The sequence below is a fragment of the Vespa mandarinia genome, chromosome 11 (genome assembly GCF_050613455.1).
Source record: "Vespa mandarinia isolate Hongniang chromosome 11, ASM5061345v1, whole genome shotgun sequence".
Lineage (NCBI taxonomy): Eukaryota > Metazoa > Arthropoda > Insecta > Hymenoptera > Vespidae > Vespa > Vespa mandarinia.
Genome location: NC_140820.1, coordinates 2,822,501 through 2,846,923, shown reverse-complemented (window position 1 = coordinate 2,846,923; position 24,423 = coordinate 2,822,501). Strand labels below are relative to the sequence as shown.

The window sequence follows — 24,423 nt, the reverse complement described above, 5'->3', positions numbered from 1 at the left end:
CTACTGGCTCGTAAATATTATTTCAACGTTATCGTATTGGAAAATATATTTTCCAAGATTTATCTTGGTTTTATAGGATAAATAAAATTTTCTTCTTTATATATGTATATATATAGACAATTTTTTTTGTTTTTTTTTTTATATAAAATGAATCTTTCATTCTTAAGCAATTGAATTCATTTCATTGATATTTTCAACAACAAAATGCTTTTATCGAAATATTTTAAGCTGTCAGACATCGTTCTAATATCGTTTCTTAGAGAAATTTATTTTACGAGAACGCCAAACGTATAACAAAGCGTGAAATACTTCAACGACGATGTTCAACGTTTGATCTCGAGTTTAATTTCATGAGAGCCGGTATAGCTTATTCGGTTCATTAATACGTTATCTGTTGTTCTATAGTCTTTACGAAGCAACTATTAATTATTTATCCGGAAACACGAGGGCAGAGTGAAGAGTACATTAAAATTCGTGAACGCTTTCAATAGAGAAGTTTACTCGAATTCACTCAGGTAAGCAACTAGGAGGAAAGTCAATGACAGAAGGCTAAGTTGGGTAAACAAAAACCAATTTACGTGCATAAATGAAAGAGTAGTAGTAACTGTAAATGCAGTAATGTATTTAGCATCTTAGAAGTCACGTACTTTGAAACAAATTATTAAATTAGACTATTTAATCGTAGAAGTATTCTTATTTTTACTATATTTTATTACTGAAAATTATAGGCTGATACAAAAATTTGTAAATATCTTAACGATCAATTTTATCGATTCATATATATATCAAAATAAAGTTTACCAAGAATGAAATTGATAATTTGTTAAATACTACGTTTCACGAAACTCATAAACGACAAAGTACAAGAACAATGCGGAAGAAAAGAATAAAATGTTTCTTTTCATCGATCGAAAAAAATGATCATAGTGAAAGCTATAATTTTGAAGCGTTGCATGGGATCAGCCTCGCTAGCAGGTACATTTTTAAAGCGCGAAAACTTTCAACTTCCTGGACTATAAGAAAGAATAATGGCCACGTGGTTACATATATTAGATGTTATCTCCTACATGATATTTTTATTATTTTTTTCGGCTTTTATAATACCAAATACAGGAAAGTCATCCCGTAGTACACATTAGACGTAGTATGGAGAAAAGCAGGTATATGTATTGAATGAAATACGAGAAGAAGAAGAGAGGAGATATTTGATACAGGCGTTGGCAAGTAAGTAAGGTGCGATTTTCATATCCTATACGTCGATGAACTATGCGCTAGTAATTGCACTAGCCATGAATAAGTTATAACAAATGGTAAGTAAGAAGTTGCTCGGTCGTAGGCCTTGCTTATTCGCATTAAACATACATAAGTGCGAGTAGGTGAACTTATAGTCTTCGAGGTAGTGTAAAATCTAAACCAGAGAGTGTCTATAAACCTTCTTTTAGTTTTGATGATGAGAAATATCGAAAATTTGAACGTCTTTGTTGTTTCTCATATCGTCTGTTTCCTTCCTCCTTTATCTTTTATCCTTCATTTTACTTCGGTCCGTCGACTTTTCGTTGCTCGATATCGGAAATACGAGGACGGGCTTCGTAAGATTGAAGAACGTTAGAGTGGTTCCTATCTTTGTGTGTTTGAAACAGCGTCCAGACAAGGGGGTGATTGATCGTACGAATCGGTCATACGAAAAATGAAAAAAAAAAAAAAAAAAAAAAAGAAAAAGAAGAAAAAATTAGAAATGATCTAATGTTTAAAATAAGATTCTCGGGAGGATTCATAAAGGTAATAGGAGTTATTAAAAATTCCCATTATCGTTTTAAATTTACGATAAGTGTGATCTTATCTCTGAGGCAGATGTCTTTTTCATTTTTTTTTCTCTTTTCTATCGTTCTTCGTCAAAAGATCATCGTCACTTCAAATATACCGTAGGACAAGGGCTTGGCAATTATTATTCCGTCTATGGCAACACGAAGACGAAGAAGATAAAGAAGGAAAGAACCTAAGAGAGAGAGAAGAGACAGCAGAAATGTGTTGGGGGTTGGTGTCGGTGTGGTTTCATTTACGATCGGTATCTCATGGTATACAAGCCATATCTATATGTATATAAGCCTCAGCATGCTTCTAAGCCACGATGTAAGCCCCGCGAGTTTCTACCCGTTCGGTATCCTAGTTCGACGTCGTCGAATCCTCCTCGTTTGCATAGGAATGAGTTTATGCAGATTAATACACGCGCGAGCGTCTACGTGTACCTTGCGACGGACTAGCTAGGCTAGCTAGCTAGCTATCTAGCTAGCTAGCTATATAGCATGCTATAGCGAGTGATGACTCGCTATAGCTCGCTCGTTCGGGGATGTTAAGCACGGTGTCCCTTACACGGATTTAAACGAACACGCATATTTTATTAGAGATTCGCAAGAGTCTTCTTAAGGATTTTCGATCGCATAAACGATGCCACACACGCATCGTTAGTATCATCGTTTTGTTTTTAATGTGTTACACCATTTATTTTTCCTTTTATTCAAATTCGTTTTATCATTATGAATTTTGAGAGAATTCTCGATTGGCCGATCGAGATTTATAAATGTTTCAAATAAGTTTTCAATGAGTGAGATCAGATTTCGATTTTTTTTCTTTTTTTTTTTTTTTTTTTTTTTTTTTTTTTTTTTTTTTTGATAATTCATTATGAGCAACTGATTTCACAAGATGAGTAATATTTTATGAACTTCTTTATACCATGTATGATGGATTAATCTTAGAAATGATTCACAGAACAGAGAAGAAGAAATCACATTGAACTAACGTGAAATCTCTCGTCCGTAGTAAAATCCAACTGACACGGGTGTCGTGTCGACCGTCGTTAAAGCGTTAATAAAACTGCGAAGGGGTTAAAGTCTAAACTTTGAATCTTAAACAACGTGGCGGGAGGAGGCAAGACGACGAGACGAGCGATGTTGGACGAGAGGAGAAGAAAAAAAAAAATAAAGAAAAGAGAAGAAAAAGAAGAAGAAAAAGGGAGAGAAAAAAAAAAGGAGAATCGATCGTCTTCCTCGTCCTCGTCTTAGTCTTCCCTTGTCGTTGCCATTGTCTTCGTCGTCTGAAAAAGAACGATGGACGGCATCGTTGTTAAGCGAGATAAGATTTTCTCTCGGAAAAGCCGTGTACAAATAGACGTCGTTGAAAAACGATCCAATGGCGACCCAAATAACGTAACCACCGTCGACGAGTCGACACTCTCTGACCTTAATTGTTCGTTGAAATCAGAAGAGAATGAGAGTGGATGGGAATAGAGCGAATGATGACGGTACAAACAAAATGAAAAGATAGGATGAGAATGTATATAGTACACAAGTCAAGGAACTTCATAATCTACTTTATCGTATCGTTTGCGGTATATCTCGTTCCGAACGAGAAATTGAAAAAGAATTGATAGAGAATGATGGTTTGTTGACGAATCAATTGATGAAAATTGATTGCTCGATAAATTCTAAATGAAATCATTCGAATTCCGTTATTTCTTTTTGACTATTTATGATTCTTCATTTTTCTTTTTTCCTTCTTCTTTCTTTTTTCCTTTTCTTTTTCTTCCTTTTCTTCATTTTATTTCCTATAAGAATTTAATTATGTTTGAACTTTTTTAATGACATTTTTTAACACCTAAAAAGAATAAAAATAAATCAACGTTAAATTCAAGAATTGAGATGTATAACTCGCAACGAGATATGTTCACATGATATAAAAGCACATTAGAGGATACTTCTTTTAAAGTGTTTCCGAGCGCCATTTCATTTTGAAGACCCTGAAGTAATTCTTGGAATAAAAACGTTTAGGTAATACTCGAGGTAGAACCTCCGGCATCCTCTTCGTTCCCTCGTCAAAGTACTCGACTTAAGTGCTGATTATGATCCGTCCGAGGTATAAAGCTGCCGGATCATTCGTCGGCATTGTTCTGTCTGGCACGATTTGACGCGATTCTGAATGCCCTCTGACGTCTCGACTGATCCGAGTATCACACAGGACGAGGGAATATTAGACGAACATAACTCAGACACACACGGATACATAAATACATACACATTGATATATCTACGTATATTTGAAAACTACGATGTTATAACGACGTCTCACTGGGATCTATTAGTCCTGTATGATGCTTTTGATCGTTTCTATTCTGACTTTTCGTTAGTTTCGAAATACGATTTATCTTCTGGAATCGCGTAAGATGAATAATAGCTTAGATAAATCTTTTGTTAGAATAATATCTTTCATAATAATTATATAATTATTATAATAAAGAATTCTTTTATTTTCTTTTATTTCATAAACAATCAACGAGTTCATCGTTTTTTCTCGGGCATTATATAGCGAAGTTATTCTTCGTGAACGTCGTTCAACCTAATTCTTTTTCAATTTTCCGCCTTTCGGAGTAATCCACGTGACGTTGTAAGAGCGAACGTTGCCTCCGTTAATTTTTATCAGGCTCAAAATTAAATGGAACACCGGATAATTATTTCTTGTCCTTGTTCGACGATAAATAAATGAAAGTTTTCTGAATCATTCGAGATATTTACAAATCATGAATAGATTCGCTTCTTCTGACTGCTAACATAACAAACATTTTCTAAATTCGTTCATTAGATCCATTATATCGTATATTATTTTCTATAATTTCAACAAGACTAATTTTATTTTTCTTGAATGATTAAAATTTAATTTCTCTTAATTATGTTAATCCATGAATTTTATATTATTGAAGAAAATGGTAATGATTATTATAATATTGATGGATTCTGACTAGTTTTATTCATTCGTAAAAATTCTCCGGATTTTATTGACGATCAGTGAAAATTCTTCCTTTCATCAGCATTGTTACGGAAAATCAGTGTGCATTTTTCACTAGTCGATGCACAATAGGAAGGGAATGCGCTTCCCCACATTCGATGCTGAGCAGCTATCTCTGTATGTCTCGCTTTCTCTTTCTTTCTCTCCTTCTCTCTTGCTCGCCCACCCTCCCTGTCTCTCTCGTTGCCTTTACTCCCATTGTGATTTCCGTCGGACGCTTTTTCTTTTGCAAAACTCCGTCCATTTGTTCGTCGAATCGAAGTTTTGCGGATGTTCCGCGAACGTTACATGCCGTATGCGTTCCCATCTCTCGAAAGCTACAGGTATTCGTATGTGCGTTCTACTGATAAATGGAAACTCGGCCGACCTGTACATACATACTTTCATAAATCTAAAACGTCACGATACATGTTGGAATAAAGCTCTTCGTAATATCGATGTTACTCCCTATAGTCAAACCCAGAACATTTTTCTATTTCGAATGTTTCGACTAAATCGTCTCGACAAGCTTTTATTTTTAACACTTCGTCGATAGCTTGCTTACAACATGCGGTTCGATATTTAAACTATTCATGATTCTATAACATTTAAGTTTTCTTTATAGATATTTTCAAATTATTTTCCGATAAAAATTATTATTTATTCGTATAAATAATATTTAAATATTAATAATAATAATATTTAAATAAATAATACTATTGAAATAATATAAGTAGGAAATAAAATTTGTGAATCGAATCGTACGTGCATGATAATTAACAGAGTTGATAATAAATACTAGAAATCGATAAACGCAAAGACTATTGATTTTATGTGAAGGTAAACAATCCTGTTTGCGAGCAAATCCTCCAATCTCTTTCCGGAGATAAGTATTCGTGAGATCCAACCTGAAATGAATTTCGGGCGAGGATGCGTGCTCTTCGGTAAGGCACAAGGATCACAGAGAGGATCGAAGAGCGAGATCGTCTGCGATGCGCAATCCCTCTCTTCGTCTCTACCTATTCACGATTAGTATCGTTTGAGAATTCTAAGAAAGAGAAAAAATTTAATTGCTTACGTGAATTTTTAGAGATACGGTATATTAAATGGAACAATAATTGACAATACTGTTTTAGATAAATGGACATTACAATGAATGTGAAATTATCGATCAATGCTTGAATAATTAATCGCAACAATATACCATTAAGAAGAACGATGAATCTAAAACTAAAAAACAATATGTCCGTGTTCATTTGACCCATCTTCTAATCATCCTCCTAAACATCATAGTCACTCTTCTTCTTCGAAGAAAAGAAAGATCGAAGAAGTAACTATGACGCTTGCTGACTCACTCGAATAAAAGGACAATAAAGATGCGGAAGAACAATCGTAGAATTGCGACATTTCGAAACGTAATTTCCTTCGCTGACTCAACCATTGATCCTTGTCCGTTTTAGTAATCTTAAAGAAACTAAAACTTCAAGAAATGAAAGAAAAATAATTAAATATTTGTCTTCCTTTTCCTTCTGATAAATTTCCCACTTATAGATATACTACATAAAAAAAAAAAAAAAAAAATCACTAAGGAGATATAATTTAACATTATAATGAAATGCGTAATACGCAATTATTATCAGAGTTATTTGTTAAAAATTTTAAAAATAATTTTATATTTCATATAAAAATCTCAATATGTGCGTTTATTCACTTAAGCCCCCCTTCAAAATCATTTGGCGAAACCATATAATCCTGCGATTAATCGAGCTATAGTAACGGGTTGAATTTATTTCACGGTATCAAAAATTTTATTCGTCGGTCTTTCGATTCACGCCGCCGCGGCGTTTATTGCCCGTTCAAAGTGATTTACCATTACAAGATGAGTACCTAAGATAATGATGGGCGGGTTCGGTACTCAAGCGAAACTGAACGTTTTAATGACTCATAGGCGCAAAGGACTCTTTTTACCGGCCGTTCCGGTCTCTGTTCGAATCATAAAATTCTATGGAATCTCTGATAAATCGTATATATGTATTTTTTACGACCTTATCGAGATATTAACGAGAATATCAACGTGATGATAGAGTAATTTTGTGATAATAATGGTTGGTTTAAGATATTTCGCGTTCTAACAAATGGTAAAAATTATCGAATTGAAATTGTATCGAATTATATCATTGATATTATTTATTAAAGATAAGAATAAATATTCGAAGAATTAACATATGGCAAGTTTTCATTAAACTCTTTATCGAAACAACATTTCATTATTATATGATAGTATATCGTAGACTATAATAATCTTCGACGTAGATTAATCGATGATATGGAAGGCATGTGTTGCGACAAATATGCGAACAGGGTCTCTGCATCCTATCATTAATATTCACACGCTGTTAAATTGACGCTTTGGATGGTGCTCGATACATCGAGCTAATGACGCCTCGTATGTCCATGCTCACCTCGACTTGAGAACGTATTGTCGTTCCTTCGTATCGGCTATAATGCATCTTCTTGTGCATTCTCCGATTACGTCAGAAAATTCAATGTAAAAGATCCTAGTCATCATGGCTCGTTCGATCTCGACAATAAATCGATAAAAATTAAGGGAATCTTTTATCATCTGTTATTTTTATATTGACTATTACGACCCTCGTAATCGTTCAGGCCTATTTGTTCGGAGAAAGGCATCACGAAATGTTTCTTCATTATCGAATAAAATCGAAGGAGATATCGAAAAAATTTTTTATCGAACAAAAAAAAAAAAAAGAAAGAAAACCAACTCCCTTGTTAATATTATCAGTCAAATGATTCTCGAAATTGGACGTTACCATAAAAGGTAAACGATGATAACGAACTGTCGTTAAAATGAAATCGATAAAATCCCATTAAAATTATAAGATGATAAGGCGAGGCCTCGAGTAATTACCCCGGTTAATAATTTTCGTTCGTTCCTCGAAGTGTTGCAGACGTGTTGCTCCTCTGAGCTTCTTGCACGGCTCGCAAACGGAACTGGTCTTATCTTGGAACGAATGGAGCGGAGAGAAACGTCGGAAGAATCACAACGAACGAAAGCAAATAAACGTACGCCTTCTTCCAGCAACGGGAAGAACGACTAGCGCCTGGCATCGTTGCTAAAGAAGAAGAGGATGAGAAGAAAAAAAAAGAAAAAAAAAAAAAAGAAAAAAAAAATGAAAAAGAAAAAGTCGAGAGTCGGGTAGAAGCTGGCGTAGCGCGATAAAGTGTGTAACGTTGAGAACGAAAAAGCAAGGGTAGCTACTAGAAAACAACTCTGGATATTCTAATTTCATGAATCTCCATCGCGTTCTCGCTGGAATCACAAAGTACAATTTTTATCTTTCTTTTTATGATATTAAGAGTATTACACGTGTGCAGTGATAAATTATTTACGTATGTGTATACGTGTATGTATGTTTATCTTGATATAAAGTTTTATTAAAAAGTACGTAAAAATATATGGGGTCATTGTACTTTAATCTGTCACGTGGCATTATCGTTAAGTGTCAACTAACCTGAAATCATACAATATCTCATTCCACGTATCGAACTTAGTACAATTCTTTTATCTTCTCGTATTTGCTGAATGATTCATACTCGAGTTTCCCCACCCATTACGGAGTCTTGAAAGATAACAAATAATCTGTAAAGTGGTCTCTGAACAACGAAAATAACAGATCGATGAGCCGTGCTACGGGCAATTGCCGTTTTAAAATGGAGTCTTTCGGTTGTCGGGAAATTTACAAGATAAAGAAGAGCACAAATGGTTCGGGACATGAAGAGAAAGGAGTTAAAACTCTTTGATCCTGAGAGAAAGAGGGAGATAGAGATATAGATGTATAGAGGGAGAGAGGGGGAAAGAGAGAGAGAGAGAGAGCAGAGGAAGAAGACTTACGCGTTAGATTCCACAAAGCAGACGTTTTAGTGGCTCACATCGGATATTTTGCTGATTCTCGTACAGGAAAGACTGACTCATCGTTGTCTTCTGGAGAAATCAAATCTTTCGGCATTGGCCAGGCGTGGCGCCCGGCAATCAAAACGATTATTCGAAGACGAGACGGGCAAGAGTAGGGTTCACGGCAGCTGGTCTAAAAGAAGATTCTAAGTGTGTTGGAAGAAGAAAAGAGCTTCTCTCTTTCTCTCTCTCTCTCTCTCTCTCTCTCTCTCTCTCTCTCTCACTCTCACTTTTTCATCCTTCTTTCTCACCACATTCCGTCGCTTCGCGTCTGGACGCCTTAACAAGCCTCTAATGAGGAACGGGTGTTACTTGTGTCCGTCGCGGTACTTTTGCGCAATTACCATTTATCACATCTGCCTCTTCACCTTTTCTCTCCCACTATCTTCCTTTTCCTTATTTCCTTTTTCTCTCCCTCCCCTCCTCCTTCCCCCTCCTCCGTTCTTTCTGCCTTTTTCTCTTTTTGGCACGTACTACTGTTACCGGCTTATGACTAAGTTATTTTTCATCTTATCTTTCTTTTTTTTGATGTTCGTTTGCTTGCTTCTTTGTTTTTTTTTTCTTTTCTTTCGTTTTCATTTTTACGTTCAACCGTTTCAAATGACTTGAGAAAAAAAAAATAGTCGGTGAGATTTGACGTGGGTTTAATTATTCTTTTTCTTTTTTTTTTTTTTATGCGCTTTGTACAACACAAATTATTGTCATGTAATATATGCGTAAAGATTTAATATATTTATCATGGAATTATGTTTATCGATTTAATCTCAGTTAAACAGTCCCGACATAATTATTAACGAGAAGAAGATAAAAGAAGAAAAAAAGAAAAGAGAAGAGACGAAGAAAAGAAAAAGTGGGCCAGCTATAGGTAGAATCGGTTGCGCAGGAGAGGTATAACGACGGAAATCAGATTTCCATCGTCACGTAGAGCCAGTAGCAACGTAAGAGGGTGTCGATCCCGTGGATTCTCGAGGATGCCTGATACGATCACGCCAGATCGAATCTTTACGTTGAGCCTCCGTAGAAAAGAAAGAGAAAAGGAAGAAGAGAAGATGAGGAGGAGAGGCCGAGAATCGAAGTAGACGAAAAGAGAAAGAAGTCAGAGGTGCTTTTGAAAACGGGAAAGATAGGGCGATAAAAGGGTAAGAGGAGAGATGATGCTAGCCCAGAGATTCTTTCGAGACGGTTATTTCTTCGTTCATTAACTTTTACGGTCGAGGAGAATACCCCTACTTTTCTCTTACGTGAGATAGAAAGAAAGAGAAAGAGATCTAGCGAGATCTCCGTTCCTTTGCGATTTTCAATGGCGTGCGACCTCATTACTGAAATGGTACTCATTACCGTTGTAGCGAAGAGAGAAAGAGAGTAGGAGGGGTAAAATGTGAGAGAGAAGTGTGAGAAGTGTGAGAAGCATTTTGTCACGGTGTTACGTACACACGCCGCGCCGGCTGTGTAACCCGTAAAAAGGACCGCTTGCTAATGACCACCGGTTATTCAACCACACGTATAACTCGTAGCTTTAGCTGATGTTGAAAAAAGAAGGAGTTGGCTGTTGGGTTAGATGGAGAGATTGAATGGGGGTAGGCAAGGTTGGAAACGGAAGGTCGAAAGAGGCAGGATATGTTCAAGTTGAATTAAAACTTTCAAGATAGGACAAACCGGAAACGGAAGGCACGTAGAAAACGGAGTACTCACTGGAGTCTACTTGTTCTATGTTTTTGTCTTTTTCAACGGATTGCTAGAAACTGTACATGACATAGGATATATTTCTTATATACGATATTTCTTTCTATCAAGAGAAAGAACATTGATCGGGTAACGATTGATTCATTCATAAATTATTGATCATGACACTTAAACATTTGTCCTTGGTTGAAAAGCATGCAATATCGTGCACTTGAAATGGTTCACTTTGCTGCCACGAATTTGAAATCGATGCAAATGCACGCTGTGCACTTCGATGAGTTAGTCGATACTAATATAACGTTAGTACACCTAACGAAGAGTTTACACTAGCTTGATCTTTCATCAGGTCGAGCAAATTAGCACGTAAGGCAAACAGACGTACCGGTAGTCCATCGTTTCTCTTTCTCTCTCTCTCTCTCTCTCTCTCTCTCTCTCTCTCTCTCACACACACACATATACACACACACAATTCCTACCAACACTTTCACTCGAAAGGCCTTCCCTTTTGAGATCGATTATCCCCTATTGGATAGTGCAGCTGGTTTCTACCCTTTCGAAACTTAACAGAGCAGCATCGATAATGCAGTGAGGGAAAGGGCCAATGTCTGATCGAAGGGTAGAAAGGGAAAGAGTGAACTCGTAAATTTCCTTTGGTTAAGATCATAGACCACAGAGAAGATACATATAAACAGTTTACAGTAACTTGGCTTCTTCGGCCGCACGTGGACCGTAGCCCTGCCTGGAGGCGGATAAGCGAGTTTTTAGATGACTAGATTGACTTTCAGAAAATAAACAGGTTATCGTGTGATTTATACACGTTGCCTGTATTCCCTCATATATTATATCAGATCTTCTAAGAAAATTTCATCAAATGTTAAGTATATGTCAAAGTATATTAAATATTTTTTATTTTTTATTATTATCGGAGGAACAACAATTAAGATATGTCAACAAATATCATAGCAATTAGCTTAATATTATGAGACATCGAATAGTTATACAAAAAAAAAAAAAAAAAAGAAAAAGAAAAAAAAACAGTGACAACTAATAAAGTAAGACAATAGAAAAGGTTGAATAGACGTCAATAGAGTTATCAATGAAATCGAAACGATATTACTTTAGGTATTCTCGATCACTTTATCATTATCCCCTCTACCCCATTATTTCATTGTCGTACCGATTGATCGCCGTAGGGTAAATGTTAGCACAACTATTAAAACGTCGGAAAAAGTAAGGACAAAAGGAAGAGAGACAGAGATAGAAAAAGAAAGAGAGAGAGAGAGAGAAAGAAAGACGCAGTTGGAGATGCTCCTGGCACCGATGTTGAATGGGCGCACGCGCGCGCATTAGCGAGAGACCACGTTGTTTCATAGAAGCGTGCGTCATTATGCGGGAGACCGAATGAATCGCGACAAAGAGAGGAAGAGAAAAAGAGAGAAAGAGAGAGAGGAGAGAGAGAGAGAGAGAGAAAGAGATAAAGAGAGTGAGTGAGAAGAAACGGGCAAATGTTTTCGAGTAGTCCCACTTCCACGAGTCCATTGTTATTTAACGCGAGAACACTGACAATAAGGAAGGAATAGGGATAAAAGGAACGAAGGACGAACATGCTTCAAAGGGAGAAAGAGAAAAGGGAGAGAAAGTCAGAGAAGATAGAAAGATGGCATTGTTGAAGTTCTGCCAAATGTCGGAATCTTGGATGGTAGGTGTAGATTTCGTCGGTCTGCTTACCTTCAGATTATCGTTATACTATCTTGAATTAGGCACAGCTTCGCGATTATTCTGAATCATTCCTTCCATACGCTTCAAGTAATTTATATAATATATTTTCCATTTTTCTTTTTTACGGAGATAGATTTGCTAAGCGACTCATACTAATGATATAAAATGATATAATGACGATGCCAAGGATGATAATATAAATAATAATAATAATAATAATAATTGCGGGTTTATTATATAACCGTTGGTATTATTAATCCGAAGAATACGGATGGATATTATGAAACAGAATTATTTAAATCAAATATGTTTTTTAATCAAATATGTTTTATATATATATATATATATATATATATATATATATATATATCGATAATGCAAATAAAATGCAATTCAATAAAATGTATTTTCATGTTTTTGACAATCGCTAAAAATTGTGAGCTATCCTAACATCAATCAATATTCATACAAATTTTATATAATTAATACTTAAATCTTAAAAAGAAAGAAAAAGAAGATTACAATGGAAGGTCAAAATAATTATGAAAACAATACCACGTTCATAATAAAAAAAAAAAAAAAACGAGAAGACATTGGATACGAAAACATAGAGTTGCAACTTAGAAGAGAACACGAGCGAATCTTAAATTGTAGAGAACGGAAAGTTTCATCTCGCGGTGCATAATTCTGTCCCGCGATTCGGTGTCCTTCGTGCCATCGCGGTAGCTGCTACTAATTAATCCTTTTAACAGCGCTTAAATTTAATTAATCTCAAAGTTATGTGGTCGGCCTCCAGGGCACACGGTTGCCTCTACTTTATCCCTTCTCTTCTTCCATCCACCTCATTCCCTACTTCCTAGCCTCGCTCATACTACTCTCCTTCCTTCTTGGATCGTGGTGGCATAATTCGCCTGTGGAAATCGTATACATTAAGGGAAACTTCGAAAATCTGATTTTATGTCCTCCTTCATCTTTCTCCTCCATTTACTTCTCGACCCTCTTTCTCTTTAATTTTCTCTTTCTCTCTCTCTCTCTCTCTCTCTTTCTCTCTCTCTTTCTCTCTTTGTCCCTTTCTTTTCGACCTATCACTGTCATCTTCCACCAACACTTCGTAAATTCGACTGTCTTTTCTTGAATGTCATTTTCGAACACGAGAAATGGAGTGAGAAAGAAAATTGGGGCGAATTGTACACCCACCAAATTATAAACTCTTGTGGGACTGGAGGGATTCATAATGAATACACCATTTCTGTGTATATCTTATGGATACTTCTGTGAATGCTCCACGGCAATACGATTTATTAAAATCTTACCACCTTTTTGGAAATTACTTTCTTATCAAGTTACTTTAACTTCTTTTTTCTTTTTTCTTTTTCTTTTTTTTTTTTTTTACAGGATTCGACTTCATCATATAAGAATCATCAAATATGAGAAATTAGATCCGTAATGATCGAAATTAAAGTCATTTCGAAATCAACGCGAAGTACATTACAGTTGATGTGTTTCGTGTTACTTCGTCGTGAAGAACAAACATGTATCTAGAAATTTAAGGATTCTACGAACATTAAAAAAAAAAAAAAAAAAAAAATACTTTACCATTTCTATAAGCTCTATTTTGATTCTTCGCAATAGGGAATCTATAAAACACTCGAGTGCTCAATCGTGCCTAATAAATATCGCGAAGTTCACGCTATGGTGCACATAGAATAAATGAAAAGGCAGAAAACGATGGGCGACGTGGAGAGGTCGGTGGCAGAGAGCCAAGAAATTATCCGCGCCGATGTTGGCGAATAAAAATTTTCGGCTTTATTGGCCGTAGCGATGGGGTCGGTTGATTCTCTACCCTTTTCGATCCACTTCGACGACCAACCGTCGGGCACTCGTGAGTTTTTCTTCTCAAAAACAGTCGAAAACCGCTAACACGAATGCAGATATTTGATCACGAGCCAAATGTCAACTGGCTTCGGTCTTTTGATATCGTCAGGATGAACTTTTAATCCTTTTGCGTTAAAGCCGACTTAAACTCAATGTCCTGTTTAGTTCCAGACGGTTCTCTGTTGGACCAGATTTGCTATAGTGAATCATCCAAACTAGTTGAATTCAGTTGAATACTGAAGTTTCAGGATTTCATGAAATACATGGAGATGAATATTGGATAGATATAGGCATATTGCAATTCTTTCATTTAAAACAATTAATAGAAAACAGTTAAAATGATTTGAACAAAAAAGTGTCAAAAAATTTACCCTCGTCTCAGTTATTCGATCTTTCCTCAGGGTTATCGACAGTATACTGGACATATCGACTTTGTAAACGATGCAAAGAACGAAGAGAGAGAGAGAGAGAGAGAGAGAGAGAGAAAGAGGAGTCAGCTTAGGGGTTGACGTTTGAAAGGACTACCACGTGGGATGGATTTCAGTCAATGTTGAGGCAGAGCGTAGGAGGATTCGTAGGTGTTGGCTCTCTATGGTGGAGGGCGAAGTGATGTAAGAGGAGGTGGTTGAAAAGGGATGGCTAGGTCGCTCGTGTCTGTCCTCGAGGGCTCAGCTGCGGCAGTAGCATGGTGATCGATGTCTCCACTCTCCGCAATTTGAACAATGTCCCTGTCTTGAACCGCCACATTCTCTCTCTCTCTCTCTCTCTCTCTCTTTCTTCTTCTCCTTTTCTCTTTCCATCTATTTACCTATCTCCATCCTCTTCCTATCTTCCAGCATCTGTCTCTTTCAACACCATTCTTGGAATTCCTCGGTAAAATGAACGTTATACCGAGCAAGAAGGATGTGGGCCCATTCTTATTTATCCTTCCAAGCCTCAGTTAGATGCAAAAGACGGAAAGAGAAGAGAAAGAAGTCAGCGACAAGAAGTCGCGTCGAGAATCTCTCTCTCTTTCTCTCTTTCTCTCTTTCTCTCTCTCTCTCTCTCTCTCTCTTTGCTTTCTATATCGATGAAGGAAAAAGAAAGAGAATTTTTGCAATCACTAGTTTTCTTGTTCAATTTAAACAAATGTAAGGGAGCATATAAATGAAAGCGTCTGGAGCACGCCTAACCTCGAATCCAGAAGGACAATGAAGACAAAGGGAAGTGAAAAAGGTCGTAGGGCCTAACAGGGGAAACTAGATGGGAGTATTAAAGAGGAAACTCGAGTTATTACTTATTACTCGGATCTATAGTCAAGCTCTTCCTGCTTCCATTCCGACTATAAGTGTTCAGACATCGGTTATCGAGTTGGGTTAGGCAGGTACCGCAGGAGACTAAGTCTTGTTTGGCGGACGTTCGAATATAATAGCGTTCGAAGGTACCTACCGACTAGATGGTGCACGCATATCTTAACCCAAATGGAAACAATAGAATAGAATCTGGCAATTGTGCCGAGGAATCGCGTACTAATTTATTCAGAATTGAGCTTCGATAGTTATGCGCCTTGAGTATCTTGAAAACTTCATGGTCGAGAATTTCGTGATAATCTCTATGTCTAGCAAATTTCATTCGACTCGTCATCTTCGTACTTATTTATATGAACTTATCGAGAGAGTTACGAATAAAGGGCGTACAATAAAAATGCAATTAAAAATCTTTCCCTTTCGCTAGCTTATCACTCGTACTTTTCATCAACTTTTCATCATGAAACTTTCTTCAACGTACCAACGTTCTCTTGAAAAGCTTGCAGACGGGCGAGGATAAATTTTCTTTCTTGGAATCAAACGGTTAGACTAAGAAGGATACGCCGACCACGGAAAATGAGGCCCGTCGGGATGTTGCTCGAGAGCTTCTCCCTGGCGATTTAATTTCAAGACGCTCAAAACGCAAGGGATTCCTACGGCTTAAGGGTTACGTTGTATTTTGACTGGCGTGAAAGGCGGATATTCCGTGCTTACATTTTCGACGCGATGAATATTTAGTGACGCTTCCAAATGTTAAGACGCTTCCTCGAGTAGACGAGCCTTCTACTGTATCGTTCCGAAACAACAACCGCTTCCGTCTACCTCCTTTCAATCTACCACCCTACCCGTACTCCTTTTCCTAGTAACTTCCTCCTCTTTCTATCTTGTCTTCCTTCCTTCCTTCCTTCCTTCCTTCCTTCCTTACTTCCTTCCTTCCTTCCTTCCTTCCTTACTTCCTTCCTTCCTTCCTTCCTTCCTTACTTCCTTACTAAAGTTCAGACGACGGCTTTTCCTAACCGCGCAGTAACAAGTCGCCTTTCCACGCTTAAGACCGGTCCATCATAGGATTTTCAACTTCGCTTCTCTTGCTCGTGCGATTTACTGCGACACGACTTCTTTCTAATGTCTCCGATGTTTTCGTCCAGAAAGATTCTGTCATAGGGATTGAGTAACGCGTTATTTCTTAGTATCTTATTTTCTTACAAAACTATAAGATGTTCGGATTATCGTTAAAGCTTATCTCATCGGAGAGCTTACGTTTTGTCAATATCTTTTTCTTCCATTAATACTAACTCTTTTTTTTTTATATACCATCTAAGTTAATTATCATTTATATTGCCAAAATTCATTTGTTTTCTACGACATGTCAAATACTTGATAATAATAGGCAGAATTGTGGTGCGATTACAAAGTCGTATTCGAAAGGTTCAATTAACGTGTTCACTCGTCACGTCTCGATGTTCTCCGCCTGGTCGATGATCGTAACGACGACTCTCGTTACTCACCGTTTATAGCGGCACAAATTGGAAAGTGATACCGAAGTCACGCATCGACGACTACACGACCCGATTGCTGCGCTAATTATAGAGAGAAGAATCAAGAGAGAGAGAGAGAGAGGGAGAGAGAAAGAGAGAGACAGAGACAGAGAGAAATAGAGTGTGGGAAAGAAAGAGGGAGAGAGAGAGATTTGCATCGAGTTATTTTAGGTAATTGGGGGTACATCGGAATTACTGAGCACCCTCTTCCGGTCTCGTGCATACATATACACAATCCAGACGCACGTGTGTCACCATTGTTGTACCAATCCAGTTAGATATTTTTTTCTTTCTTTGCAACTTACTTCCTTTTATCTTCTTTTCTTATTTACAATAAACCGTAGACTTTACAGCGAATTATTGTGCGATTCATTAAATTTTAACGAGTTTCAAAATTTATTGTTAAAAACAGTTAACGAGTGTATTTAAGAAAGGGATATCAAAGTGTCTTAATTATCTTTAAAAATTTATGCTTATTCCCATGTATTTGGCCTATTAATAAAGAAAATTTTCGAATTTACGATGGAAATAACGAATACACAAATTAGAGTCGTTATCGCTTAGTTAAAGGAAAATTTATTTTCGTTGGTATAAGCACTCTGGTAATCTCTTTTAATGTACCTTCGGTAAAACACGTAATTTGGTACACGTTAATATCTATATCCGATACAGGAGTACATAAATTTGCTTTATACAATTAGTATTTTGCGTTTGGGTATTAAGTTCTTAACTATTGCGGAAGCGTGCTTAGGGTAAAGCGGGGATTAAACTAATTATTTTCTACCACCATTAATTACAAACGCGATAAGCGATTGCAAAAATGTATTATCTCAGTAATCCGGTAGATTCGATCGAATCTACGGTTTGCTTCGTGTTCCGGTAACTTCGTCGTGTATATAATATTGGTACTAACTGGTAAGTACTAATAGTAAACACTAGTAACAACCATAACGTATTACTACTGATACTAATTTAACGATACTACGGATATTCGTAGATTAGTAATTTTTTTTTTGTTTTCTAATATTATCACGATTAAATAAATGTACAATGAAAGAAAAAAGAAAGTAGAAAGTTATTAGAAAAGTATAGAAAATCAAATATAAATAAGTTTTTATTTATTCAATCGATTTATGATTCATTGGAATCATATATGCTTTTTAAGTTCTCAAACGCCGATATTTTTCACGTCGAGAGAAAAACAAACTTTCGTTTTACCGAAGCACACGTGAGAATTGGTTTCTCTCACTTAAGTAGCTATCTTTTTCTTTCACGGCTTTTCTCTTTCTGTATGAAAGACTCACGTTAAGTGATTGGAAATCATCTGAAATCGAACGTACGGTGCACACCTGTGCTCGATCGAAAAAGAGCAATGTGAAAACGAGCGTACAGTAAACATACGAGCTATAAAAAGAAAAAGAGAGATAGATAGATAGATAGATAGATAGATAGAGAGAGAGAAAGAGAGAGAGAGAGAGAGAGAGAGAGAGGAAAACAGAAAGTGAAGCAAGCTCGGATGCTGCGGACGGAAAAGCGTGGCATAGTCGGTTTGTGATTTAGCGCGATTGCTATCCGCGTGATTTTGCTGGCTTTATGCAGACCAAACAGCTCTCAACCCTCTTCCGATCTCCCAAAACCCCTTCCCTACTTCTAGAAGGTAGTGAAAGGGTGTAGGAACAGTGTTTCGTGGATGTAACTATCTCCCAGTTTGTACCTCGTGGCGGATGACTCTTGCGGACTGGTGTTAGGGATCCATTAGCTAATGGCCATACCAGCCATCTGCTCGACGTAGCTTTTATTCGCCTATTGCTCCATATCTTTCTCTCTCCTTCTCTCACACGCACACTTCTGTCTACTGTCTCTCTCTCTCTCTTTTTGTCGTTTCTTTTACACCCTTTGAACATCTATCATCTGCCTTACGAAACTAACGATTCATTTATTCATATTCTTCTTTTATCTCTCTTCTTTTTTACTTCCTCCTATCTTTTTTAACTTTACATTTATTAGTAAACCATGTCTCTTGGCAGAAAGTACTCTTATATTTATTGTTAGTGTGGTCATCGCTTATTAACTACAAACACTTTTTAAAGGTATCTTAATATTTTCTCCATTGAACTTTGAAAATGTATTATATATATATATATATATATATATATATATATATATATATAAATATATATTCACAAAGGAACAATGTCAACCTATTTGAACATCGAACTCTTCGTTGTACACGTTCGTTTAACACACCGAACTCGCAATATAGTCAAGAATTTATTAAACAAGCGACAATGGATGTTTATTAAAAATACATAAACCTTCTTTCATCTTATCGTCTTTATTCTCGGATTTAAAAAGACTTTCTCTCTCTCTCTCTCTCTCTCTCTCTCTCTCTCTCTATCTCTATCTTTCTCTTTCTCTTTCTTTCCCTGTCTTTTTCTTTCGAATACACGATGAATAACGATCGGGGATTTAAGGACGAAGCAGAAGAAGAAGAAGCGAGCACGCACAATGGCTCCCACGGACGTCGTTAAATCAGCGAACATATCGTGGGCTGAATCGAAAAGGAGCAAAACGCTTCGTCTCGTCTTCTCTCGTCTCTTCGCTTTCCCGTCAAAGGCATTTAAATAGAATATTCTCCGAAACTCGTTGTACTTTCTCTCGTCTCGTTGAAACGCTCGCTTCGAATGTTTCGTTTTCTCTCTCTCTCTCTCTCTCTCTCTCTTTTTTTTCTCTTTTAACGTTTTCTGGAAAACGCACGAACATGTAAAAGGATTAAAGAAAATTCCTAAGTGTCGATTCGGTTAACGAGATCAAATCAACTTTTTTCATAGAAATTTAAACGATCGAACCAAAATACGAAAATTACCATATTTTTGCTAACATTTAGCAACTCGATATGATACTTCTCGTTGAATTTCGTTATTATAGTTACATATGCAATGACTTCCCATTAAAATATATTAATATCGTGTTCCTATAAAAAGCAATGGCTTTATTTGGTATATACATATATATCAAATTTTCTCTTTATATTTCGGCATTCATTTTTAATGTATTTACATATGAAACGTAAATAAGTAATATTTATTTTGAATATCAACGGAATAAGGTGCAAGCTTTAAAAATGGAATGTTTATGCAATGAATCCATATGTTTGTTCCCATTTCAAATAATGTTATTTACGATGGAAGAGTAGTAATAATAATGTATTTTTTCGTTTATTCATAAGATAATATGACGAGGTATATTTACCAAATGAATATCGAACTGAAAATTTCACATCGACATTGATACGAACTGAATAAATTGGCTTTTGTTAAAATACATGGGAAATTAATTTTTAATATTAAAAAATGATGTGATTCGATACGCGTCGTTTCTTTTAGGCCTCGATTATTAATTACATTGCAAAAAAATCAAATGATCGATTTATAAAAATGTTATTTTAATATTAAAAATTGTTTCCCTAACGAGACAACGAAAAGCTTAAACAGATTAATTGATTTTTTTTTTTTTTTTTTTTTTTTTTTTTTTTTTTTTTTTTTAAGAAAATATAATAAAGCAATGTGATGGATCCTTACACCATAGAGAGTCTACCGAGAAAACCACAGATCATCAAAATTTCTCCTTTGGCAGATATACCAAAATCACGACTGGGTGGTTCAAGTTCTCAAGGTCGAAAGTGCCATGCTCGGTACTTAAACTCGTGATATATGCGATATATACACGTATACTTGTTGCTGCTAACCCGCTGGTACTTACCTGCGCGTATACGCAGGCGAAAGAAGGTTGGCAGGTCTCGGTTAGGCGTTTTAAAGGCCGGCCTTTACACGTGTTCCTCTACTTTACATCGCCGGCTGAATAATGTGCTACGGAGCGGCATTAAAAGAGGTTTGTAAAGTCGGCGGCTTCGGGCAAAAGGCTGTATTGCCGTGCCGTCGTGGAAATTCTACGACCTGTGATGTATGCCTCAAAGAATATCCCCTAATAATATATCATTAAATGTGTTGTATATTAAAAAAGTTTTTTTAGCATGTGCGTGCAAGGCAAATAGGTATATATTTACAGCTTTGACAAAATATGGTTTATAATATATAAAGGATAATTACGAAAAGTAAAAGTTACATTGAGATCTTGTTTAATAATTGAAATGTTATTTACCGGATTTTTTTTTTTTTTTTTTTTCCTAAAGAATTATAACAATAACGATATAGGAATAATATTGTTAGTACTTTGTAATACTTACTGTAACATTTTCTTCACTACATCCGTTACACTTGATACCAAAAAGAAGTCACTCGGTCTGCGAAAAGAAAATAAGAAACAAATAATACTCTGTGAAATGTTTAAAAATGAGATTAACTATATAATAGTTTTTCTATAAAGTGAACGATGTTAAGCTTTATTGAATATCAAAATTTGATCGGATAGAATTTACACTATCCTACTTATCTTTCTACTCCCCTGTACCACAATATGCATTATCTCACGATTATGTATCCAGTATTGCTCGAATATGGTAGAATTAATTTTGCTTCATGGTTCAGCGGCGATATTGGTAAGCATATTGCCGCTTAATTTATCGATCAAAAGAATTATCTGTTTTTATTATAAATTTATGTTAGGAGATACAATCATCGTTGCATATTTAAGCATATCAATTATATATATACAATATCAAATTCTTATTGAACTATTGTAAGATTACTTGGAATGTGTAAGGATTGATAAATAACTCCTGTGTCAAATTTTATTGTTATCGTTTGTTAAACAATGTTTTCATCCTGAAGCATCATTATGTGTATTTACAGATCTCTATATTTTTGCTTAATATCGACACGAAAGATACGAATTTTATTACTCTCCAAATATTTTTTCTCAATAACTATTTAGAATATTTAAATGAGAAAAAATAATAAATAGTTATATATTTATATAGCTATTTAACTTCATATATTTATTTTTTTTCAGAATAAATCATAATACAACAAGAGAGAACAGTACAGGACAGGATCGGATTGGATCGAATAGGATCGAATAGGAATGTTTAGGATCGAAAAGGACTGAATAGGATCGGATATTTCGGATAGGATCGAAAACAACAGAATAGAATCATCAAATAGAATGAATTATGATAAAATAAAATGGAACAGGATCGAATAAGATCAAATAATATTAAATAAGATCGAGCGAGATCGAATAGGACCGAATAGAATCAAACAGATCTAACAAGATTTAATAAGATCAAATAGAAAATAACAGGATCAAATAGGATAAAATAGAACCAGTTAGGACCAAGTAAGATGAAATAGAATCGAATAGGATCAAATAAGATCGAATGGAATCAAAAAGGAATTGAATAGGACTGACTAATATCAAATGACATGGAATAGGATCGAAGAGGATCGAATAGGACCGAATAGGATCAAATGATCCAAGGATCAAAAATCCAAAAAGGATTTGATCGATAAAACGGGACAGAATTGTCTTGGATCGGCTACTGTTAGTTAGACTCTGATAGGGCCGAATTGATTCGAATTGGGTCCGGTCAGGGGACGAATTAGTTCGAGTCGAATCGGATCGATTTGGATCGAAACGGATCGAGACGGATCGAGACAGATTGAGACGGTTCTGCTCTAAGTAGCATCTTGAGTATTGGAATTTTATCTGGTGTATCATCCGACACATTTGAAAATCGACGGGTTCCTTTGAATATCTTCGAGTATCTTCAGATATTTTAGCTGAAGATACTCAAAAATATCTATAATGATGCATATCTTACTAAAACGTGGATATATCTGTCTGTCTTTCTGTCTTGGATAAGGGACGTATCTAAATGATAATTATATACACATATACGCATATATTCAATCTATAAAAGCTATCGTTGGGAATTGGAACGCTTTCGCTTTTTCTACTCAAAATATGAAATTTGTTTGAAACCAAATGGAATTATCCCCTTTAAAACTTAAATCGTGTATAATACTAAAATTGCATCTATCGGATGATCAAATTCATACTATTTGGTTTATAAACATTGCAAAAACCACAGAGATTTATTTACGTTTAAACGATAATTTCATTAATACTTTTATAAAACAATAACCTCATAAATGTATAATGTGTACATTTTTGATTATCCATGAGTATGGGATTTTTAAACTCTTGCATTATTACATAATTTTCTCAATGAAAACAAAAGGAAATGTTTTGAGAGTTTCGAAATATGAGCTCTTAGAGCTATAAGCTTAATTCAAACTCGATTAGCATTTTTTTATTTTATCACTCTCGGCTTCGGCTTAATGAGGAAAGACAAACGCAACGGCTAATTATAGCAGATACGCTTTTTTCAACGAAGGTAGACGAGACACACTATGTCAACGATCTATGATTTTGAATGATTATATTAAAGCGATCCAATTCAAATGTTTGTGACAAATTGTTTCTGATTTAATAATCCTTAGAATCACATTAAAAATAAGATAACAAAAGAAGAGAAAGAAAAGGAAAAAGAAAAAGAAACGAAAAGGTATCAAAGTAAATCAGGAAAGGATTCAAAGGAAAGTTGAAAAGAGCGAAACGATTATCACGTCCGAGCGGTTCCTTTTTCAATGACGAGTATAGGAAAGCAAGGGAATTGGTTGGTACGATTTACAATTAGCTGTTACATTGCCACTGTTGATTCTGGCCGATTGTTTCCTTCAACGAACACGAGTCTCCTAATTACAACTCGTCTACTGCCGTAAAGCTCTTCCTCGTTAGAGTTTCGTAGTTATGGTGGCATGGGTAAAGGAGCAGTCGAAGGAAAAAGGAAAAAAAGAAAGTAAAAGAAACAGAAGAACAAAGATGAAAAAAGAGAGAAGAAGAATGAGACAGACAGAGAGAGGGAGAAAGAGAAAGAGAGAGAGAGAGAGAGAGAGAAAAGGGTCCAGTGAAACGGACCGGAAGAGGCAAAGCGACGGAAGTGGATGGAAGAAGGTATGAACATTGGATAGAATTGCAGAGAGCTCGAAAAAAAAAAGAAAGAAAGAGAGAGAAAGAGAGAGAGAGAAAGAATACGAGATAGTCTACACATCGGTGTCAAAGTGCTCGTGGCCTCCCCGATGGGGTGGTTCTTGCTTTGTCGTGACTCTCGAGACGCTTGGTATTATTAAGACCGACCCTCCGGAAACATATTTAACGATGGCGTGAGGAAGAAACTTTTCAGGCGTTTCTCTCAAATACGCTTCGATAATATTCATCCTCGGGGACATTCGATTGGTGAAAGAGTAAAAAAAATAAATCCAAAGAAAAGGGCAGCTTCTGTTAACTTTCATAAAATACGTTGCTAACTTTTCAATAGATTTATTACACGAATTTTATTCGTATTGTCGTTTTATAATTTTAAAAAAAAAAAAAAAAAAAAAAAACGTACAAATCGCTTAGTGAAATAAAATAATGTTAAAATTTGATTTAATATTATATAGAAAACTGTTCATATCAGTTTTCATGTATGCTGATAGATAATCAACAAGATATCAATAAAATAACTAATAAA

The 24,423-nt window shown here is 35.8% G+C and overlaps 1 protein-coding gene across 6 annotated transcripts in view; it reads right to left on the bottom strand.

The window, feature by feature from the left end:
• Positions 1-24,423, bottom strand: part of LOC118441535 (discoidin domain-containing receptor 2) — a 96,095-nt gene that overhangs the window by 46,016 nt on the left and 25,656 nt on the right. For 3 of the 6 annotated variants that reach the window (XM_035866070.2, XM_035866073.2, XM_085660406.1), the window contains exon 2: positions 21,133-21,189. The exons of 1 other annotated variant lie outside the window; for it this stretch is intronic. The gene's annotated coding sequence lies outside the window, so the exon portion shown is untranslated. Of the gene's footprint in view, positions 1-7,744; positions 7,829-8,728; positions 8,867-21,132; positions 21,190-24,423 lie in introns of those variants that run through there. 2 more of the 6 variants (XM_085660404.1, XM_085660405.1) reach the window with 2 other exon arrangements.